The following is a 22,951-nucleotide window of genomic DNA, read 5'->3' as shown; positions in this document are numbered from 1 at the left end:
GGTAAGAGTAATCTCCATCCCATTCCTTGAATTATTTTATCTACTCCCAGCCACCCCCACCCCCTAACATACACCATTCATTCTATTTATTTTAGTTACGAGTGAACCTTATACCTCGTTACAACGATCACACAAGTGACTGAACCAGACAGCAGCGTCTGTTGCGGTAAGATGCTTTCTGTCACTTATGTAATGGACATTGCCAACATTAGTATCGGCTGGCCTATCTCCACATATTGTTTAATTACCTTGCGCGCATACGTTTAATGCGACTTAATGCTCCTCCTTCACACCAATTAACGTTAGTCATTTGTCATTAGTTTTTGTGTGACTCCACAACGATGGTGTTAATTTCAGTAATAGTGCGAGTGACACCGCCCATTCTTAGATATCTTTTTAATTCCCCACAGCACGGATTGAGTCCCCACAGTTCGATTACTACCCTTGATACGCAGTCCATCCATTGGATGTCTGATGAGCCCCATTGAACTGGATATCCGTAATTAATCAGGTACACGATTTACTATGACGTACGTGGTTCTAGTGGTTGGTTTTAATTAGGACGACATCCTCACTTCCCCGTGTTTTAACATTTTAGGTGGACGATCAAATTCATCACCTAGTCAGGTTGCCCCAACCCCCTCCCTTTGGTCCTGATGAAGATCCGCACGGCCAAGGTCTAAATCTCCTCAAGGCCTTCAAGACGGGTCGAAACGTCGACGCTTACTTTCTATTACCTGGGACACACATATAGTTCCTTTGTGCTAGACCAATTATTGGGTCTTTTGAAATACAAAAATATGTATCTGTGATTGAGAAATGTGACCAGGTTTTTTGGACGGTGAATTACAACCGATCCCTATTGTAAACCAAATGAATGTCTTTTATTACTTTGTTTCCATTCCTTGCTTCACCCACTCACTCTTAACCACCTTCTTTTGTTGCACGTTCCTCTTGGAGCAACCTTAAATTGCCTTATTCAATAATAAATGAATATGTATGATAATCTAAACAAGGTTGGATGTTGTTCTTTGCTGGATTGAAATTGTATATTGAGTATTGTGAGCTCCTTCCCTTTAAAAAGTGTTTTGGGCTCCGAGCTCAAGATTATAAACCTAATTGACTAAGTGAAGCAATTGGCTCACTTGTATTAACTAATTGGTCAAGGACCATTGTTTTTGGTATCAGGTGTATACCCAGGTCCCCATACCATGGGTTACCCCATTTTTGTAATGGCTAGAACTGCATATGGGCATGTATTAGTTCTGCTGTGAGCCATGGGGCACATTTTACTTGCATTTCTTCCATCTGTGTGGTTTTTGCATCTGTAGTGCATTAAATAACCAATTCAGAAAGTCATTACACATGTACATCTATATTGCTCCAAATAGTCACATCTGGTATCATGGGGTTTGCAACTTATACATAATGACTGTCAATCTTAATGTTTACTATATTGTTTAAATACTTTGTAACGTTTTTGTAAATAAAATTAAATAGGAGGGTCATATGAAATGCTAATAGGATGGGTCGCTGATGAAAAATGTCCAAAGTGCTGGATGACTGCACATTCTGAAAGGTTTTCAAAGCCCATTGATGCACTAAGCTTATTTTACAGTGATTGGGCACACTAAGTTTGGCTCAGGCTGTGACAAAGTCCCTATGTGAGTGAAACGCATAGCTGAATAAACACTTGTGGAAATCTGAACCTTGGAGTTTGAGACTTCCAGGGTCTGTATCTTTGACTGTGGTATTTATTTTAGAGATAGAGGCACAGGAGCAAGATGCACACAGGCAAGAGATGCAGGACACTAACTGTTGGAAGCCCTCTATGAAGGAGATTGCTAGCAGAGACAACAAGCATTGGCAATACAATAGATCTCACGTTTACGAGAGTTTAGGCAGTTGTCATTTAAAAAGACAATAGCTCAAACTCTTGTAAATGTGAGACCTATTTCACTTCAAAGAAGTGGCTGCCATGGTGAGGGGCTGCTTGAAAGTGAAAGCAGGCATGGCGAGGAAAGCACGTCATGCCCGCAGTAGGAGAAACACATTAAAGAAAAGTGCTTACAGACTAAATGAGACATGCGGTGTTGCATGGAAAGTAAAGGGGCCAGTCGCCATGGATGTTTACAAATTCAGACAAGGCGGTACCAAGCAGGGACTAACTACAACTCGCAAGCCAGCATTTGCAAAGACAATGACACAAGCCAATGAAAAATGTGGGCGGGGCTTTACATATTCCACCACAACAAGTCTCGCAGAGCAGTGCATTTGTGCTGACTCAGGCTCGACCTAAAAAAAAGGAGAAATTTACCGGATGCAAATTCCCTTTTGCCTCATAGGGACTGCGGAGAGCCTGGTCCCAAGATTTGTTTGGAATTGCTGGTATTGGAATAACTTCAAGGGCATTTCACAAGGACAAAAACACCACATCCTCTCCAGCAGAGGCTACTTGCCAAATTATAGGTTTCTCCTGACATGGGAAAGTTAAGGAGGACCTGGATACTGGGGAAGCTCGATGTGCCTTAAAGAGAACCAGAAATTCACTTGCAACTGGACTTTTGCATCCAACTGGGAGTTAGGAGGCACTTTCTGATAACGTACACATTTTTGTGCTAGGAAGCTTACCTACAAACTCCGACCTTTGAATTACCACTAGTGGAAGTAGCGGTGCCCCTCAGCTCAAGCTGCCACCTTAGTAACCTGTATATCCAGGTTTGAATTCTGGTCTCTGTGCTAGGCCCAACATGGTGTGTGGTTTCTGGCTAGTCCCAATCTCCATGTACTAATTATAGAGCTCTGCACTTTGCCACAGGTCAGCAGTGGTAACGGGCTTGTGCTCCTTTGAACATGCCAACATTGGCATATTTAACTTGCCTATAAATGCCTGATAACAGTGCACCCAGAGCTTGCAAGTTAAATGTCACCCGTGAGCTCCAGCACCCATTGTGCCATTTTAAGCAGTGATAGTGCAAACATGGCAGCAGGCCTGGTTGGTGTAGCGCCACTGTATACGGTCAAACTTCATATCTGACCTGACAAAAGAATCCTTTGACAGGCACAACCCTTACTTTTAATTACCAAGTCACTCCTAAGTAGGCCACACAACCCATTAAGGCAGAGTGCATTGCATTTGAAATTAGAACATTCACAAGTTGCATGTTAAACATGTCTTTCCAGTAAAGAAATCCCCAACAGCTATATTCACTGTACCATGGTTGTTCATTCCCTAGAGAAGCACAAATACTTACAGAAGTTGCTGGTTACCTGCTTAAAGCCTCTAGAAGCCCACTTGCATGGGCCAAATAGCCCCTTTGAGGAGGTGTGAACTTGCTCCCAGAACAGACACAAAAACCTTGGGTGTGCAGACCTGTTCTGTTCGTCTGGCTGACCGACCATCTGGTCTCTGCCTTGGAACTTTATTAGCATGAAAGAGGCCTATCACAGGATAATGTTAAATGGCCCCTGGGCTGAGCCCTTCTTGGTTTGCCCAGTCAAGGGAGCACCAATCCAAGTGAGAGGACCTGCCCACAGTACTGGTTTAAAGCAACTACAGGGAAGTTGCTGCTAGTTTTTGGGACTGCAACTCAGGAGTTGGAAAAGGAGCTCCACGAAGTGGGGGGGGGGGGGGGGGGGGAGGGAGGGAGTGACAGAAGGGGTATGCCATATGTTAAGCAGAGGGGACCAGGTATTATTTGCAGTAGAACACATGTGAGATGCTGCAGAAGTGGGTTGGGTCACACCTGGGAACTTTGACCCCATTGGTTACGGAGTGGTCATGAGTTTTCTCCCTCCCCTCCACAGGGTATAAATGTGGTATTTTTTTTAATAATATTTTTTATAAATGTGGTACCCTGCCCCTCAATACCGTCCAGAAAAGACTATTGACCTGTGAAAGAAAATTTTGGACTTGCTGTCTGAGCAGACCTGCGAATTACACGTGCACACATTCTTCCATAGGCCATTCTCCTGTATTACTAGCAGACCAGCTCCAACTCCACACCCTGGATCCAGCTACAAGCCTCAGACTGAGTCTGGACCATGCTGAGAAGTTAACTTGCTCATGGAGCTCTCCTCAGCTGCAGTTTTGTCCCACTGGAAGTACCAGAGAGAAGAAGAAAAACTACCCCCCCCCACACACACACACACCACACTTCAGCCCAAAGGTAGAAATCTTTACCAGGTGAAGCTTCCCTGCCAAAGGTCACCTCTTCCAGCAGCTATCTGACCATGTTGAGCACTTTTTGGCCACAGCCTGCTGCCTTGCCCCACTTACATTTTAGAGAACAAGCCCAAAAGTAAAACAGTCAACCTTAACTTGACCCCAGGCATGTGCAGTCAAATGAGTGGTTGGCTCCCAATAGTCTTTGGTGATATTTTTATCATTGATTATTCAAAATTCCGGTTGCCCTTATTAGATCTCATTTTGATGTAATTTATTGAAATGGATACAATTTTTCTAAATTGGTTTGGGATTCTTGTATACTGACTTTACTGTTTGAGAACTGTATAAATATAGTACACATTGCCTCTAAATTAAGCCCACCTGCTCTGTGCCACAGCTACTTACGGGTTAAACTCTAGGTAATTTAGTGGTTTTAAGGGTTCACCATGACAAGGATTATGGTTTTTACAAGGTGGTATTCCCCCTTTCAACTAATACCCCAGTATCTTACACTCACATAAGGGATAGTGCTGGCTTGGAGTTAGCGTTGCAGTATGTAAATACAAAAACACATACGAAGCAGTAAACAACTTTTACTGGTTTTTTCCTCTTCATCTTAAGAATGGGGATTAAAGTTCCCATCCTGCCTCAAATAAGTGACTTAAATGTCTAGATTTGCCAATTTTGTATTTCTAGGAATTCTCAAAAGTTTGAAGCTACTGCAGGTCTGAAAACGGTGCCAAGCTTTGTGGTGCCACGCTCCAGTACAGCTACAAGTCTAGCCCTACTATAGAATGTCAATGTCTAAAAGGGTTTATAGACTGAGAGATGAATCAGACTACTGGAAACCACAAAGGGCCTTTCCCTAATCTCGCGCCACCGTCAGCTGACAGCGCCTTCGTCCTTCTCAGCTTTTCTAAAGGATGAACCAACAGCTTGGATCCAATTCCATTGGATCGCCAAATGGCCTCAAAGTGCCTACTTGCTAGTGACCGGCAACCCACTGGTTTATACGGACTACTTTTAGTCATTTTAAATAAAGTTAACTTCTTTTAAAAACGGAACTATCAACTGCTATGTTATAGTGGCATCGTATATGCCCCATATGCATTTTGTTCTGATTACCTTTTTGGACACCTATGCCAAGCTGCCAACAGTAAAGCAAGGATTCCAGAAACAAAAAACTGCTGACCCAATATGAATAGCTTAACAGTCTGGTTCTCCATTTGTTGGGCTTTTAAAATTGCTCACCTTTCTCTAAATGTATTCAACACTTGACCGGTGGGCTCAAGCACTTCCCTCTGCTAACCAACCACTTAAGGTCATCCTTCAAAAAGTAGCATGTCAGAATCTACTTCTATTTCAAGACTCAACTCTCCTGACTAGTGTGAAGTACACCAAAGGACAAACCAACATAGAGGCTGTTTTTATGCATCATGCTTTGATGCACTTTGCATTTTTAAGATGGTTGTTCAGAACCGAATGCTTGGCACACTGTGCGCTCACCAGTGTCCGAGGAACAGAAAAAGGTGGCAGTAATGCAAGGCTGGAGAAAGTTTAGCGATAGTGTCCTTAGTATTTTCTGGAAATGCCAGACAAGTCAGTCTGAGCTGGTACTTGGCAGGTATTTCCATAAACAGCTTAGACTATACAGAAGGCATTTGCAAATTTGAACTAGTTTGTCGATTTGTAATAGACTGTTCCATAGACTTGCATAGGGCAAACCTCAGAACATCCTTCTAGCCTCTGCTACTCTCCACTGTCTGAGCGCTAAGGCTTCATGCCTACGCATCCCTATTCTCTAATTTAGATCAGAGACTTCCCTTTATGGAACACACTTGCTGCGTATTTTGCACTTATTTTTAATTCTTACAAATGTGCTATTTTATCTTATTGTGAAAGGTCTTTATACGACTTAGTTATTCTGGATTTAAGTTGAGTATTTAATAAGTTAATGACCCACTTGGAAAATTGTTCCAGCACCGAAGTGCTCTACCAGACAAGAAGCAAACCACATGTGCGAGAGGTGCTTTTATCTGGTCTTGAAACACAATGTAAGTAGTGTGATGGATAAAAAGTACTACAGACTCCCTTAGTGATAGGACAATGAGAGTGGGCGTCAAAAAAAAAGTAAGAATTTTTTTTAAAAAAAATTACACCAGTCTCAGGCCTGCCATTGCAGCCAGCGTGTGCAGTTTTAAACTCATTGCAACCTGTCAAGATATACCACTTGCCAGGCCCAAAGCTCCTTTTAAAGCTTACAAGTCACCCCTTGGGTGGGCCCTACACAGCCCAGAGGGCAGGGTGCAGTGCAATTAAGAGGTTGGATAAGCGCATTTGAGTTTTACTTGACCGCTTAGTGAAAAGCTCTCAAGTTAGTTTCACTACTTTGAGCCCGACATCTCCCATAGGATAACATTGGGAAGCCTCATTACATTTCAAATTCTAATGTTTGATTGGGAACTTCATAATTACAGATTCTCAATTTTAGCTGCAATTAAGTGTTACCAGTCTTTTAATACCCACAAACATAGGCCTGCACTACGTATAGGACAATTGTTTTTTTCCTAAAAATATTACTTTGAAAACCACTTCAAGAATCTGCAGTATGCGCATTAACCAACTGAGCTTTCCTACCAGGTCAATCCATTTCCCAAAGATTAGTTGAATGTGCTTTTATTTTTCATTGTAGGTTATATTTTCCGGTCTTGTTCATGCACTTGGACAGATGCAGGCGCGCAACACCCATTGGGCTCACCGGGCTTCAGCCCCCCCCCCGTCGTGTGTGACAGCCCGGCCGAGACAACCCAGCGGGCTGGCGTCCGTCTAATTGCAGCCGCACCAGAGTTCTTCACGGGTCTTTAAAAGACCATTTACTCGTTAATGAGGCTTTTGTTGTGTCTTCACCCCTTCTTACAGCCATTCTGCCTATGGCTGGAAGACTTAGCCCCCCCCCCCGAAATCTTTTTCAGCCCCCCCCGAAATTTGGCTTTAGTTGCCTGCCTGGACAGATGTGTGCTACATCAGATTCACAGGTGTATTTGAGGTCAGGCAGAGGTTAACATGGGCTAGGACTGGCTCATATCGTTAGGTACAAAGTGGCTGTTTTGTAGGCTTCCTGTAGACTCCGTGTAGGGAGTGATGAAACCAATAACTGTTGAAAGGGAGCAGTGGAGGTACAACGGAGAGACAGCAGTGCAAAATAATTGAATGTATAAACGATGAAGAACAGGCAAAGTGTGGAATTAAGTTACTTAAGAGAAAAGGAAAGAAGTGGTTCAGGGCCTGGCAAGCAGAGACAGGAGGCAGTGAAAGAAAAGATTGAACAATTAGTGATCTCCTCTTCCCAAAAATCAAAGATACGGTAAAACCGTAACAGTAAGAGCGAGAAAACGGTTCGTCCAGCAAGAACTGGACAGGAGAGATGAGGCAGGGAGAGCAGCGAAAATCAGAATTAATTGAGGAGAGAATGAGGCCAGGCAAGAGAGCAAGACCCAGACAGGACAAAAATCAGGGCAGTAGGAATAATCCTCTGGGAGAATCCAGGAAAATGAGTGGGGCCCAGTGATCGAAAGCGAGAAGTAACCATGGAAACTAACCGCAGGCACCACAAGCGATGGGCGCAGTGCGCTACGCGAAACACCAGCAGTGACACAAAACTACAGTGGTAGTGTGCGCTCTGCCCTGATGCTCCAATTGTGATCTCCGGTCTGTAGCGCCATGAATGGACATGTGATGCTGCATAAACAATAGTATGTACATAGCGTACACAACACAGGCACCTTACTACTTCCACCCTCTTCTGCACACAGTGGCGGCTCCTCTGCCGAGCGTCTGCCCACGGCTTTGAGTGGTGTAAAGGAAAGGAAATAAAACAACTCATTTTATGTTTCCTTCCTTTGCGGGTGGGGCTCATCTGCTCACGGAGTGGAGAGGTTTGCCCACTCCCAAGTGCACAATGACCGTGTGGTCAGCACTCTCGGGCCGCCCAAACCAGTCAAACAAGCCAAGGCCCCCCCCATTTCCTGGTTGAGCGTCGAACCAGGGAGCTCAAAACCAATCACAAAGCTGCATTCCAACATTGATTGGTCAGGGGAGCCAGGCTTCCTGTCCCACGAGGAGAGCAGGAGCAAAGTCGCAGCAGCAGGACCAGAGGCAAGGTAAATGCAATTTAAAACTGTTTCAATGTGCTCCCTCGCGCCCCTGCCACCTCTTGGCCCCCCACTCACCCCCCCCCCGTGCCTGCCCAGGAGTCATGCGGCCATCACTGTCTGCACCTGCAGCCAATTCTCCCAACATATACTTCTACTTACAGCTCATGGTATAAAATCAGGGCAAAAGCTAACTAAAAGGAGCATTTTACTCTGGCCTTGGGACCCCACCATTGTGATAGATATGCAGTCATGACCTGGATGACCCTGCCGGTCTCCACCTGCATTTTGTAATCAGCCATGTCTGAGAGAAGCTCTGTGGTGATGGGAACCACTGGCTCAGTTGCTTCCTTTCAAAGGAAGACAGCAGCGTCTTTACCAACACCCACCACTTTTACACCAGAGGAGGCTTGCCTAGATCCTTGTGCATACATCCAAAAGCTGGGACTACTGCCTTTTCCTGAGAAGACCTTGTTCAGGGCAAATTCATTAAACAAAGCCCAGGCATTTTGTGAATGATGTTTTGTACCCTGCTTTATGCCTTAAATCCAATGGGCATCGACTGGTTGTATGACATTACAGTGCTGACAAATAGCATGTACGCTTTTACCATGCATGGACACTTTAAATTTAAGCATTATTTAAGGAAAGTGTTACAAACTATAAAATATACAATTTTTGGGAAAGAGACCTCCCCCACCCACCTTTTTAAATTACCCTCCCCACCCCAATAATACCCTTACCCACCCTTTAACCATAAAAACACCCTTACCACCTTACACTCCAATGCCGAATTTGTGAAGTGTACTCGCTGCAATAGTTACCATGCATATGGTGTGACACAGTTGCATATAAACACTTGCTGGACTAATATTAAAGTCTGAATTTAGGTTTGTAACACTCGTGAATACTTCACTCTTCTGAGATACATATAAGAATATCAAGCCCCGATAAACCACGGGGCAAGACGCCCGATCAACAAAGCACGGGTTGGCAATGGGCACAAAAAAAAAAAAAAAAAAAAAAAAAAAAAAAAAACGGACATGTGACACTACTGAACTGTGGAATTAGGAAATAATTTGAATTGGACTCTACATAATGGTGTGCTTAAGGACTTTGTTTTATACGCCTTTTGGTATATAAAGGGTGTGGGGTGAACACCTTTCCTTTGAGCAGCACATTGCAATATTGGATAAAAGCTGAAATTGTGTGAGATACATAAGTGAGCACCCGAGTTTAACTATTAACCTTTGTTTGATCCCACCCTATACCCCTATTGATCCCCAATACATTTACCACCCAATACCCTTACCCAACCCTACACCAAAGAAAAAAAACTCCTTAGTACTCTATATCCGCTACCCAGCCCTACACGCTTACCCTACACTTAAATTGTAGTGTGTAAACATATACATACACCCCCACATATAAACTGGAAAAAATAAAAACAAAAAGGTTACAGGGACGTTTTAGTTAGGCTTCACTTGAACAAAACTATAGAAATTCTGCCGTTAATTACCCGAGCTAACTAACTTACCCCTCCGCCATGCACTGCTTATGCCTCAGATATTATATTACTCAGAACCTGGTCAGTGACATCACTCACTACATCCACATAACCAATCTTAAACCTGTAACATTTCCCTAACCTTTGTTTTTCCAAAGAATTTCTAGGGTTTAGTCATTTCCCCCCCCCTCCCCCCCCCAATTATAACATCCATGTAACCTTTGTATTTTTCCAGTTAATTTCTACAGTTTAGATTCCATTTCCCAACTACAACATCGTAAACACCTTTTTTTAAGGGAATTTCTAAGGTTTTTAAATTTGATTTCCTACCTGTGAGGGAGTATAGGAGTGTCTGAGTGGGTGCATGTTTCAATGGGTCTGCTTGTGGGTGTGTGAGTGGCTGTTTGGGTCTGATTGGTTGAATCAGTGCCTGGTCTGAGTGGTTGAGTGAATGCTGCTATCCGTCGGGAGGTGGGTGTGCACTAGTGGCTGTAAGGGTCCGTGTGCATGCGCTCGAGTGGTGGAATCAATTTTTGGCATTTGCATACTTGAAGCATTTAAAAAGGGAGAACCATGTACTCCCGATGAGTGGTTTGTTTATTGGCAAAGCCTTGTAAGAGCAGTCATCCAAGTTCAGATTGCACTCCAATAGATAACCAATGCATTCACGTCTATTAAGGAACCAATGCATTCACGTCTATTAAGGAACCAATGCATTCACGTCTATTAAGGAATTCAAATCACTTTAACGTAGAATATTAGAGGCAACTTCTTTGCTGTGCATCCGCCACGTCCAAGATTATTTTACTCAAGTGGAGCTTCACCTGTAGTGCCTGCTATATTTAATACTTGCAAGTGCTTCCTGTTTAGGTTTAATTGATCTGAGCATCAGGGCCATAATGGAACCTCATTTCTTTCAAGGATTGTCTACAGTTTGGCCTAAAAGATATCTATCCATCTGCGGTACTTCCTACTTGCAAATTAGTAAAGGCTTTCCCACTGTGTAAATGCCTAGTGTATATTGTACACTAGTTGCATAATAAACCACCCATTTACGAATTTCTCCAAGTCTCTCCTTGCCATGGTGCAGCGAGTTAACTTTGTTCCAAAAGATTTTATTGATTGCAAATATGATGTGAATCACAGCACTTCTGTTCCAGGCGTTATGTCACGTTTAGGCAACTGAAGGCGGTGAGCAGCAGGAGCTGCCACAGCAACGAGGTACAGAAGCCAGAGGATCATCATGAAGACTCGTGATGAAGGACCAGCACAAAAAAGCAAAATATTGCCTGGAATTTCTTTCTGGGGAATCCAAAGATTTTTGCAAAAGTCAAAAATGCAGCTTGTGCAATAAGATTCTTTTAGGGAGCCCTGCCAAAAGGTATTCTTGTGATATAGCTGGCTTGTTTTACCACAAGACATGCCTGAAGAGGGCACAAAAGGAGAGCTGAGAGGGACCATCCTCCCTCCGGGGATGCACCACCTGCTCCTGGAGAGTGCCACCAGGAGTGGAGAGAAGACACACCAAGATTTCTCCTGAGTTAAGGTGAATTGGGACCTATTGCCTTGACTGCAACACCACCGTGACAACCGGTGAGCAGCATGTCCATTTCATTTTGGAAGCAGCAAGGCTACATATTCCCCCCCCCCCTCCATTCCCCCTTGCCATTTTGATTGAGAAAGAAAAAAATTACAAAATGTTTAAAAAAAAATTAAGTTAGCACAGCGTGTTGTGGTTTACACAAAAAAAAAAAAAACTGTACGTATAAAGACGAGTGGCTGTACTAGTGTGTGAGTAATTGGCTGCATGGGTGACAGATTGGATGTGTCTATATAAGCGAGTGACTGGCTATGCAAGTGACTGTATGGATGAGTGCCTGAATTAGTGTGCAACTGTATGAGCAAGTGTACAAGTGGTTTTATGAGTGAATGAGTATGTGTATGATAGTGAGTGTGAGTGTGGGCTTCTATGAGTGAGAAGCTGCATGAGAGGATGTAGTGAGTGAATGCATGACTGCCTCAATTAATGAGTGACTGAGGGGCTGCATGCGTAAGTTAGGAGCTGTAGGGGGGTCAGTGAGCGGGTGTGAGACGGAGTTAGTGCAGGGGTGCGCAAGTACCTGCATGGGTGCGTTAATGATGCATGAGGGGCTTTATCAGTGAGGGCAAGTGCATGAGTGGGTCAGTGGCTTGGTGGGCGGAGTGCATGAGGGGTGTATGGATGAACAAGTACATGTGAACAGATGCATCCGAGTTAGTGGGTGTGAGTAACTGTATGGGTATGTGAGTAGCAGTAACAACCAGCGCATGAATGGTGTATGGGTGAGTAGGTGCGAGTAGCTGTGTAGGCAAGTCAATTGCTGTATGGGTGAGTGTGTGACTATCAGTGAGTGACAGGGCGCATGCGTGAATGGGTGAATGGGTGAATCAGTGACTGTATGGGCAAGAGAAAGGGTACAGGAGTGACTGTATCGATGAATAAGAGTTTGGGTGAGGACATGTACTGGTGTGGGAGCAGGTCTGTGAATGGCTGTATTGATGTTTATCTGGGTGTCTCACTAGCTGCATCACTTAGTGTGTACCGTGACTACGCAAGTTTCTTGAACACAGAAAGAATTAGGAGAAGGTTGGCATTTATTGGTTCAAAAAGAAACCAGAAGTATTACATTTTACGGAATTAAATACATTTTTTATTTCTGTAATGAAAGTGTTGATATTATGTATCAAAAATAGTAGCCATTTTGTAGGATTTAATAGTATCACATTAAACCATTTTAATTTCCCTTTCCTACCATTCTCAGCTTTCATACTTAACCAAGGGTTCAAGGTTCAAAGACACCATTTGGAGAACGTCGTATCCATAACAGCACAGATTATAAAATGTACAAATAAGAGTCAAAATAAAATCCATTAGCAACACACAGTATACAATCTCAGATTCATGCAAAAATACATGAATAAATAATGTAAATCTCAAAGATTGGACATCGGACGTGCTCGAACAGCAATTTTCAAAAAGTGCCTGTGCTAATAGCCAGCTCTTCTTCATCCAGGGAAAGCAACCTCAGGTAAGTGTTATCCAGACTAATGAGTGCAAACTTTAGAATAAGGGGTTTAAAGCCACTTCTTATACTTTAAACAGTATTTACAAACAAAAAGAGTAAAATGGATTGGCCACTAGGATCATCATAAGGGCAAGGTAAGTGATCAAGGCCAGAGTGGTGACCAAGAGGATAACAAAACTTCACCATAAAACATGGTCTGTATGAAACATCATCCTCTAACTGTGTGGAAACATAAATCTATGGGGGGGGGGGGGGGGGGGGGGGGGGGACAAAAAACCAGGCATTGCACTCACTACAGTTCAATAATCAGTTTTATCTGGAGCTACTATACTAATCTAAACCAAAAATGTAAGATAAATCTAAATTATTATATCGGATACAAAGTTACAATTACATTTCAGCCGCTCTTTAGTTGGAGGTCCTCTTGAAAACAATCCCCGGTAGGCCAAATAAGTAAATCGATGATCCATGTAGACAAATTCCCAAACCCTTTTCCCCATAAGGAGTACGTTGAAGTTTAAAGAAACAAAAAGGGTTACTTTTTGTTTCAAAGGCAGTTTCTGCTTTCCATTTTTTGCTGCTGTAACTGGATTATGTCCATAAAGTTCCAGACTTTGATTAGAGATGTTAAATGTACTCCTTTCTGGAAGATAAAAGGATTCTTGAATTCGGAAAAACTTTTAAGACATTATCTCTTATAAGCCGAATAAGGTCCAAAAGACAAAATGAACCACGTAGAAGAAACACCTTGCACCACTTTATCCCCAATTCCTCGTGTACTCTGGTTGAAGAAAGAAAAGATACGAGTTTGATTTCAATGCAGGGTTGCGGTCATTACAATCTGTCCATCCAGTTTTGCTCTTTAAATAGAGTGTAGTGTCCAGAGGTTGCAATAACTCCTTCAGGAAAGACTAGGCAAATTAGTAAACGTGGAATTGATACTTGTGCTGCCTAGAAGTGGGAAATTTGATTTCCAGTTTGTAACCATCTGCATCATTATAAGTTTTTCCTAGAAAACATGTAGATTAAACCTCGGATGGGCGGTTTGGGCTGGTCATATTTAAACTTTTTCACCAATACCCAAAAGGCACAGTTTTAGAATCTGTTAATGTGAAGTAGAAAAATTGTTCAGAATAATTTCAGTGCTAGATGTGGAAGAGCAATCTTCACAGTCATGGTTCCATTTGTAACTTAGTCTAAATAAATCATAAATATTTACTTCTTGTTCTAAAACTCTAAAGGTAACCAAATAGAATGGTCTCTTGGTGAGCGTTCAGAGTAAATTTTAGTGATCTGCCACATATCTGAAAGATCTTGGATACCTAAAGCAGAATGCATTACAGTCCGACAGTCCGTAAACCATGGAGCAAATGACAATGCAGAACACAATCTCACCTGATTTCTGTTCAATTTTGTTGATCATATGTGATAATGGAACAGTACATTTGGAACATTCGCATAGCAGTGGACACCTGAACTGTTTTCAAACTAGTAACCTACAATCTCATGGTCGTTTTCCAGTTCACTTCTTAACACATTCTGGATTGTCTTTACTTGGATACATTATCTGCTCCTCATAAAGAGGGTACCGGCCTAACTGAGGAGCGTATAAACTTCTTAACCAATTGTACCCTCTTACACAGCTTTCATCAGCACTGAATGTCCTATCAAGGCCAATCTAAAACAAACCAGCCAATATTCTAATTCACAACAATGCTACATAGGACATTCCTTCTTTAAATAAAGTAGTTCCATTATTAACTAAAACTGCATATCCACACAAACCTTGCGATTTATGGATTGTTACAGTACATGCTGGAGATTGAACTGCTGGCACGGCACATACAAGTGTTTCAGTAGCAAAAAACGCACAACACATTGGCCAATCTGTTTGACAAAGCTAATCAGATTTTACAGGCAAATATTCTCTCTCGTCTATTTGGGAAATCAATGAGATCAATACCTTCTCCTGTTGCACCATTGAGTAACTCTCCCTTAACATTTAAATTGCAATACAAAATTACGACAGTTTATACTCACGCGTAAACGCTTTTCTAATCCTGGGGTTGAATACAGACCTCTCCAAAGAATTAAATTTTGTTTTTAGTTTCTGCAAGTAGTATTATGACTGATGTTCCATTTCATCAACAGCTATAGTTTCCCTTTCTCCAGTTATAGTAATTGTTCATTAAAAAGTGGGAGCATTCAGGCATTAAACAAATTGTGGTTTCAGTTTTTCAACGAAGTTGTGTATTAGTTCTTCTGCTGTAATGTGGGATAGAAATTGTATTTTGATAAGGTGCCTTCCAAAGCACGATTTTCCTCTTTTGTCAGAACTCCTACTCTAATGTCCTTCAGTATATCTCCATTTTCCACATTGTGAAAAAGGGCCTCTTTTGACATGGCTAGCCATGTCAACTTTCTGCCCAGTTTTGATGCGGTTTCGATTGTAGTTTACAGGGTCCCTGCCAATCTAGTCCCCTGCGCCAGTGCTTCACTAAAACCTAACAATTGGTACTTCTACCCCCTGTAAGTACCTAGTAAATGTAATACTAGGTGCCTGGGAGCTGAAGAGGGACCACTGGGACCCCTTCCCTAGGACCATGCCACTGCCCTTGCAGCTCGCATGCCCCTGTGAGGTGAAGAAAAAGTCGACATGGCCCTCTGACTGCCATGCCAGCCAGCACTGTTTGTAGGTATAGGAAAGACACCCATTTAGCAGGACTCACAGCCTTAATGCAGGGTGCACTATATCCCAGATGAGGGCATAACTGTAAGAGTAGATTTGCCCCTACAATACTGAAGTCAATTCTTAAAAGATGTAAGTGCCAGGAAAGCCATGAGGAGTACATGGGCTGGAAGCTCCAGTTCCCCAGCACCATGATGTCTTCACTGAAGCCAGGAGTGTTTGGTAACCAACAGCTCCTTGTAGTAAAATCCACACTGATGACAGTGTGAGATTTAATAAAACCTGTACAAAGAGGGCACCTCAGAGGTGCCCTCTGAAAACCTACCAACCCTAGTGTGATCCGACTGGCTTTAGGCCACCTGCCACACACAGATGGGTTTCTGGACCCCTGGGCAGAGAGTCTCTGCTCTCTGGGACCAGACATCATGCACATAGTGGGCAGAGGCGTCACACCTCTTCCCCCAGGATGGGCCAGTGCTCTAAGGGGATGCTTCACAGGCCTGCCGCCTTTGTAATGCAACCCCCAGCCTTGGCGGTTAACAGCAGATGGCAGCCCCTGGTTCACATCCCTACTTTAGGCAGGAAGACCGGTGGGAAAACTTAGAACAGGAGGTGTGCCCACCTCTGCCAACTCCACCTCTAAGTGGAAGATAGGTGAAGCACATCTTTCAGACCACACCATCTTGAAGATGGGGGGGGGAAAGGGGGGTCTAGGTCTATGCCCCTTCCACAGGAGTGTCGAATAATTATGGGTGTAGTCACACCAGGTCAAGTGCCCATTGGCCCTACCCACTACTCCTCTAAATCACCCCTAAATCTAGTATTTAGGTTGCTCCCCCAGACCTGGAAATTAGATCTGCGATGACCCAAGAAGACTACATCCCTGCAGAGAAGACAGAAGAGGACGACTGCTTTTTATAAGCCTTACCAACTGGTCTTTAGCTTGGATGACACTATGACAGGTTTTGCAGGTGGCTTCTGAAAACCCTGGGGCCCTTCACAAAAAAAAAAAAAAAAACCCCATCTTTCTTGGACAGCAGACCTCTCCGCAAAGAACCGAGCTCCAGGGATCCACATCTCCTGCCCACTCTGCAACTGATGCCTGCAGCCCAAGTCTGAGTGGCTCACCTGCTCAATGAAGTCTCCCCAGCAATCCAGACCTCAATTGAAGCATTGACTGACCCCTACTGGCCTCCATGACAGTGCCTACAGTATGAATCCAGAGGTTCCTCTGGACCAGCTTCGGTAGGAAGACTCAGAAGTCAAAAGGCACGCCTGCACCTGAAGCAGGGATCTTACCTGTCAATGGAAGAACAGACTTAAGAGTTTCTAATCCAGTGATCCATCAGAGGCTGATCTACTTAAACCTTCTACATTAGGTCTGGTTTAGTACATTCACCTTCTCATTAGTATCATATTACATATTTAAATAAAAAACCATCATAATCAGTTCCATTATTATAATAGATAACATTACTATGCTCATGTATGTGTCTGGGTCCTTTTTATTTGTCACTGTATGCATTTGTCTCCCACGGATTATACTACTGTATCCAAAAGAGTTGCTCTGTATTAAACCATGTTTGATGGGACTACTTCTCTGGATGAGAGGCTAGGGTGTGTCAGCACTTGGCTAGATATGTGAATGAGTGTACAAGTGCAGCTGTGCTACGAGATGGTAATGCAAGTGCCAGTATAATCCCCTGTGTTTTAGTAAACTTATGGCGTATGTGAAAGGCTGAATGCTACACCGCTCAGTCAAAGCAATCATTAATGGCAACCTTTTCTACTTTGCCCTCCTAGTGCAGAAGGCAGCAAATAAAAACATTTCATCTTTTAGTTTGGCAATACCACCTCTGAATGGTTAGTATGTGTCAAATCTTTTTTAAAGAAGCCCAATATGGTAGGGTATGTGCATATTCGTGAGAAATTCACACAAAAAAAATATATATAAATAGGTTGGACTTTAAAACTGCTGTACATTAGTAGCAAGCCCCCATTAGGAAATTAGACGGATTCTTGTAATAATGGCTTAAAAGCCTCTTATGTTCAAAAACACAGCCCTTTAACACCCTTCCCTCAATACACTTACAATCTCTATAGGAATCCACTAGAACCGGTAGGTCACAGCATATTCTAGAATGACCATATAGTTACAAAATGAGCTGCAGCAGGTGGTGTTTACTGTAAAGAATTAAAGCATATACAACTATTACATTTTTTCCCCAGAGGCCATCATACATCTAGTTACTGATCCTTTCAAGACAACCTAATTTTATTCACCTGCACGTCCAATCAACTATTGGAGAAAAAAAAGAACAGAAAAAAAAAGTTTCTGCATTCCTCAGAGACCATAACATGGGCTCCATCTACAACAATCTGCCTTTTGACATGCATAGAATCTATTAGTGATGGAATTCACTTCAAACACTAAGGCAGCAGCCTGTTTCTCAGCATAGTCAAACTCTGCATCCTGTCTTGTGTATCCATCAAATCACAACAATGTACACAAAAAGGCTCAGAGCCAGCCGATTGCCTAAAATGTTGTTTATTTGCTTTATAAATATCTTATTTTTTCCAAAAAGTCTGAGTGGTGCAGTAACTGGGCGTGAATCAGAGTAGGCCTGTGAGCGCGATGTTACTGACCAGGTCATGAGTGGTGTAAAATTTTAGTTCATAAGGGAGCATTGCAGGGGCGCAGGTTATATTTCGCTCAGGTAACTGCAACTGCCAAATTTCACTGGTTTCGTACAAGTGAAACACAAGCCCTACTGGAACATCTATGCAAGCTCTGGTTTGTTCAGTGAATTGCCAAGGTTTTTTAAATTACATTTCCCCCCCAACTAGAATGTCCATGTAACTTTGTTTTTCTACTGAATTTCTAAGGTTCATCCAGAAAGGGTTCCAAAGCTATAACCTGAACTGTTGAACAATGGATATGCCAGTACCTGTGTGAGTCTGTTAGTGGGTGTTTGAAAGTGCGTGTGGATTTTAGTGGAAGGGTGAATGTGTCAGGGGGTATCTGAGGAAGTCTAGGAGACCATGACTGGGTCTATGAGTGGTAAGTTTATGAGTGTACAAGTGGACGTCTCAGTGGTGTTGTGCATTTCCATACTCAATATATTTAGAAGAACAAAGCCATGTTTTTTTTTTTTTTCACAAGGGATGTCAGTTTAGAATAAATTTGCCACATTCCATGAAGTTCAGATTGGACTTGAATATTTTCCTGATGTGTTGAGTTCCGTTGATAATTTTAGATCTTTATATGCATTTTTAGAGAGAAAGTTTTTGGCATCCATTTCTTAAATGAGACGCCCATTTTAGGCTGGTGCAGAAGCATGCTGCAATCATGCTGCCAGTGCACTAAAGGCAAGCCCATCTGCGCACAAATGTCTCCAGGAACACGCATCTTGGACTAGAAATACTATAAAACAGGTTACTCTTCAGTGGATTTTAACTTTTATTGAATTTTATTCATAACAGTGAATTAGCAATACATAGCAAAGCGGCGAAGGCATTGAGTTACAATGCAATTTTTTTTTTTACGCAGATTAGTCAAAATCATTGTACATTTTGGCATCCAAAAGGAATAGCAACATCAAACTCACAAGGCTAAACGAAGCAATACCATGAGTCTTAATGCAGTTCAACTACAATGGAGAACAAGGAGGAAAAGGGCAAAGAAAGAAGGAACAATATCCTCTAAACTAAAGATAAGTTGGTCTTTTGTTTTTCACAAAAGGAGCAGCTATCTGCACCTTATTATGAAATAGGAGTAGCATTATAGTTATCCACTGCCATTACCAGGGAGGGAACTTCTACATTTATTGCACTGAAGAAAGCCCAGGACCCGTGTTGGCCAATTGGTGGGCTGAAACATTTATCTGCATGTTATTTTTCATATCCCCAGACGATTCCAAGAATAAAAAAAAAAAAAGGTACATCTGGAACCATCTGAGGATTTTTATCTTTAGGACCCCCCTGGCCACATCTACCAGGAGTTCTCTGAAACACGGTTGAGCCCACCCTTACCTTTAGGAGTCAGGGTGACCCGATGATGAAGCAGGACACCACTAGGGTGTGTGAGGCTAATTAAAACAAAAGGGATTCTTTCCTTTCCCACAACCCAGTGGGTAATAATTAAGAAGCTTAAGTAATCACCTTCCCCATGTCAAACCAGGTTTTATTTACTGTTAACTCAAACTGTGGGGTACTTCTTGCGATTCAGAGTTCACTACATGAAGACGTACTCCCACCAGAGATCTCTCTGCCCTTGTGAGACACAAGAAGTATTCCTCTCCGAGTGTCTTAGGTTTTTTCCTAAGAATTGTACCTTATGTCCTCGATGTGGGGTGTTGCACCACGCACCAGCAATTCCGAGGAGCGATATGTGGTCCTGAATCCGGTTTAGTTACGCTTTGTCTGAACAGATGAGGAGCTGAGAGTCCCAAGTCAAGTTGTGTTGGTTCCAATGAGGAGCTGCAAGGTCATGCATCAGGTTGCGTCAGTTCAGATGGGCAGGCACGTCAAAACTCACAGCAAGCAGAGTCCAGATGCAGGGCTTAAGATGGTTGGAGTCTTTTCTGTCCCTGGTGCACTAATCAGCAAGCCAGCCAACTAGCTCCTGGAATACCTCTGGTGATGGTAGGGCAGTTCTTCCTCGGGCAGCAGAGAGGTCCGTCTCGCAGCAGAGCAGGTGGGCAGTCCTTGTAGCAGGGCAGCAGAGCAATCCTGAGTTAAGTGTGGCTCTGAGAGTCCAGGATTTATGCCAGGTGCCCACTTTGTATGAGGAAACTCCAGATGCTTCTCCTACTTCAGAGGTGTGTGGAATTTCCCATATCCCTGCCCTAGTCAAAAATCGGTCTGGGGGCACAACAGGCTAGTATGAAGTACTATGTGTGAGCTGGGCCAGATCCTTTGAAGTGCAAGTGTGATAGAAGAGAGCTCTGCCCTAACGGAGAAAGAGATGGCCCATCCTGCCAACACCCAAACCGTCTACTTTGATGCTTTCAGGGAGAAATGCAGAAAGGAGAGTACACTTAGCCTTTGACCCAGGAACAGTCACCAAATAGTTTTGACAAGAAAATAGCAGCTTTCTAAATGTGGCATTTTTAGAATTGTTACTTAAAACACGACTTTACAATGCCTCAGACATCAAACGTAACTTTCCTACCTGTTCCCAATCAAAAGTCAACACTTACATGTAATAAGGTAACACTGTTATCCTGTGGGAGAAGTAGGCCTCACAGTGGTGAAAAACATTTTAGAGAAGACATGTAAAACTTAAGTGCATGTATGACATTTTAAATTACAATAGACCCTTCCCTATGGGCTGTTCTGGGCCTTCCATATCTAATAAAAAAAAAAAAAAAAAGTTTTAGGCAGGGGGAGGTGCTGTGGACACGTAAAAAATGTATTTACAGGCCATGTGTATATGGTATACCACTTTTCTAAGTATGTGCAAGTAAATTAAATATGCTAACCACATGTAAGCCAATTTTTACTATATTTGAAAGAGGGAGCACAAGCACTGGTTAGCATTGGCAAAGTGCACAGAGAAAGACCAAAAAGAAATACAAGAGGGGTGAAGGCAAACAGTTGAGGAGAGAAACCCTGCAGAATAGGCCAAGTCCAACAGTTGCAAACTTTATTAAGCGAAGTTTCACAGGCAGGAGAGGACAAGAGGATTGCAGAGCTTGCACCATCAACTTTTCCACATTGACAGACCAGTGCATCTTCTACAGCACCCCAACACTACCCCAGTGCAACCCTCGCGCACACACCGCAGAGGTGAAGCAAGTGTCCGCTGCTTTGCAGTCCTCATGGAAGATAGAACGTTTTGTCAATACCAGAAGAAAAGAGTTCCCAGCACTTTTTTTTGTTTTTAACAGATTGAGCACCGACCTCAGGAACTGCTAAGACACGTAAGAAGGGCCTCTCAAAGACCCTGGTGCTAGTGATCCCGTTACACCATTTATTGACAATCCCCGAGAACGGCAAAACTGTTGAGTGAGAAAAGAAGAGAGGCGAGGCTAATGCGAGAGAGGCAGATGGACATATAGAATTCTAAAACACAAAAGCATCATATCTAAGAGCCAACGCCCCGCAGTTATCGCGCCACTGGTTATGGTGAACAACAACTACATTTCGTCCCGCTCTGCACGGGCGACTGCAATGAAATACAATCGCTTTATATGGCCAACATACCTTCCAGCCTCACACCCAAGCAGCTCGGCCCCTCCGATACTCACCTCTCCTGGAAGAAAGTCCTTGCCGTAGTTGTCCAGCGCGCTCTTGGCCCCCACCTCCTGCAGGCCCACCAGGGTGATGGAGATGCTATCAAAGGTCCCGGATTGGAGGAAAGGGCCCGTCTCCACCTTCACCTTGTAAAGAGCCATGTCTGTGCGCGCGCCTTCAACACCCCGTCCTGCCTCAGAGAATACCCGACTCTGACCTTCCCTCCAGCCCAGCCGTAGTGAGTGAGTCCAGCACCCTGCCTTTTCTTCTCGCGGGAGGCGGGACCTTCATCATCCCCAGGCCTCGTCCATCAGTTAATGAGCGCAACAGGTGCTGCGGCACCTGAGCCGTAGACTTCAATCCCACCAATCGCTGTTAGCAGCCAACCGAAAGGGGGTTCCTTACTTGCGTTGTGGGCGGTGGGTGCCTTGCTATGCCACTAGCCCTTGTTGGTCGCCCCTTTATTTCTAGAGTTTTCCCATTTTTTAAATAAATGACGTTGAGGTAACTTTTGTGCCTGCCACAAAAACGCTTCGCCCTGTAACACAACCGAGGCATTCCACATAGTTCTGGTTAAGGCCCCATTTTGTAACCAACAGCAAATTGCATTCTGGGACATGAAGTTTTCATTTACCACTGTCAGTACGATAAAAAAAATCCTGGCATGAAAAATATTTCTAGGTCTAGGAAAAAGATTCCAAAATGACTCCAGAGAAGAGGTTTTTCTTTACAATTTATGTTTTTCACAAGTGTAATTTGAATTGTATGAATTTAGGCTGTCCAGGATTACAACTCCCACAATGCACCTGGCTGTTTACCGAAAACCTTGGCTGGCGCGCCTCGTCCTTGTTGTCATGTACGCAGCTGTTAACTTTACTAAAACCAGAACTGGACTAAGTCGTGTTTTGGCTTTGAGAGTTGAAATACATTGATCCGTTACCAGGTATCGGCACGATTTATATTGAGGTACGGGGAATGAAGATTGAAGTCCTCACAGATTTTATATTGTGGGTTTACTGAGAATTTGAGCAGAGGCAGCATTGTCGTTTGCAAGTAGGATGGCCCACGGAACGATTGAGAAGAGGCAGAGCTAGAGGGGGCATGCGCGAGGCATTGATCAGAGGTCAGGGTTCA

The 22,951-nt window shown here is 43.3% G+C and overlaps 1 pseudogene across 1 annotated transcript in view; it reads right to left on the bottom strand.

Moving 5' to 3' along the window:
• Positions 1-22,053, bottom strand: part of LOC146780366 (hydroperoxide isomerase ALOXE3-like) — an 86,554-nt pseudogene extending 64,501 nt beyond the window's left edge. The window contains exon 1 of the transcript XR_014972354.1: positions 21,832-22,053. The product of XR_014972354.1 is annotated as a hydroperoxide isomerase ALOXE3-like (transcript). The remainder of the gene's footprint in view (positions 1-21,831) is intronic.
• Between the last annotated feature and the right edge of the window lie 898 nt (positions 22,054-22,951).

This window comes from Triturus cristatus, chromosome 12 (genome assembly GCF_964204655.1).
Source record: "Triturus cristatus chromosome 12, aTriCri1.1, whole genome shotgun sequence".
NCBI lineage: Eukaryota > Metazoa > Chordata > Amphibia > Caudata > Salamandridae > Triturus > Triturus cristatus.
The sequence above is the reverse complement of the archived record's forward strand: the minus strand, read 5'-3'. Positions and strand labels throughout refer to the sequence as shown.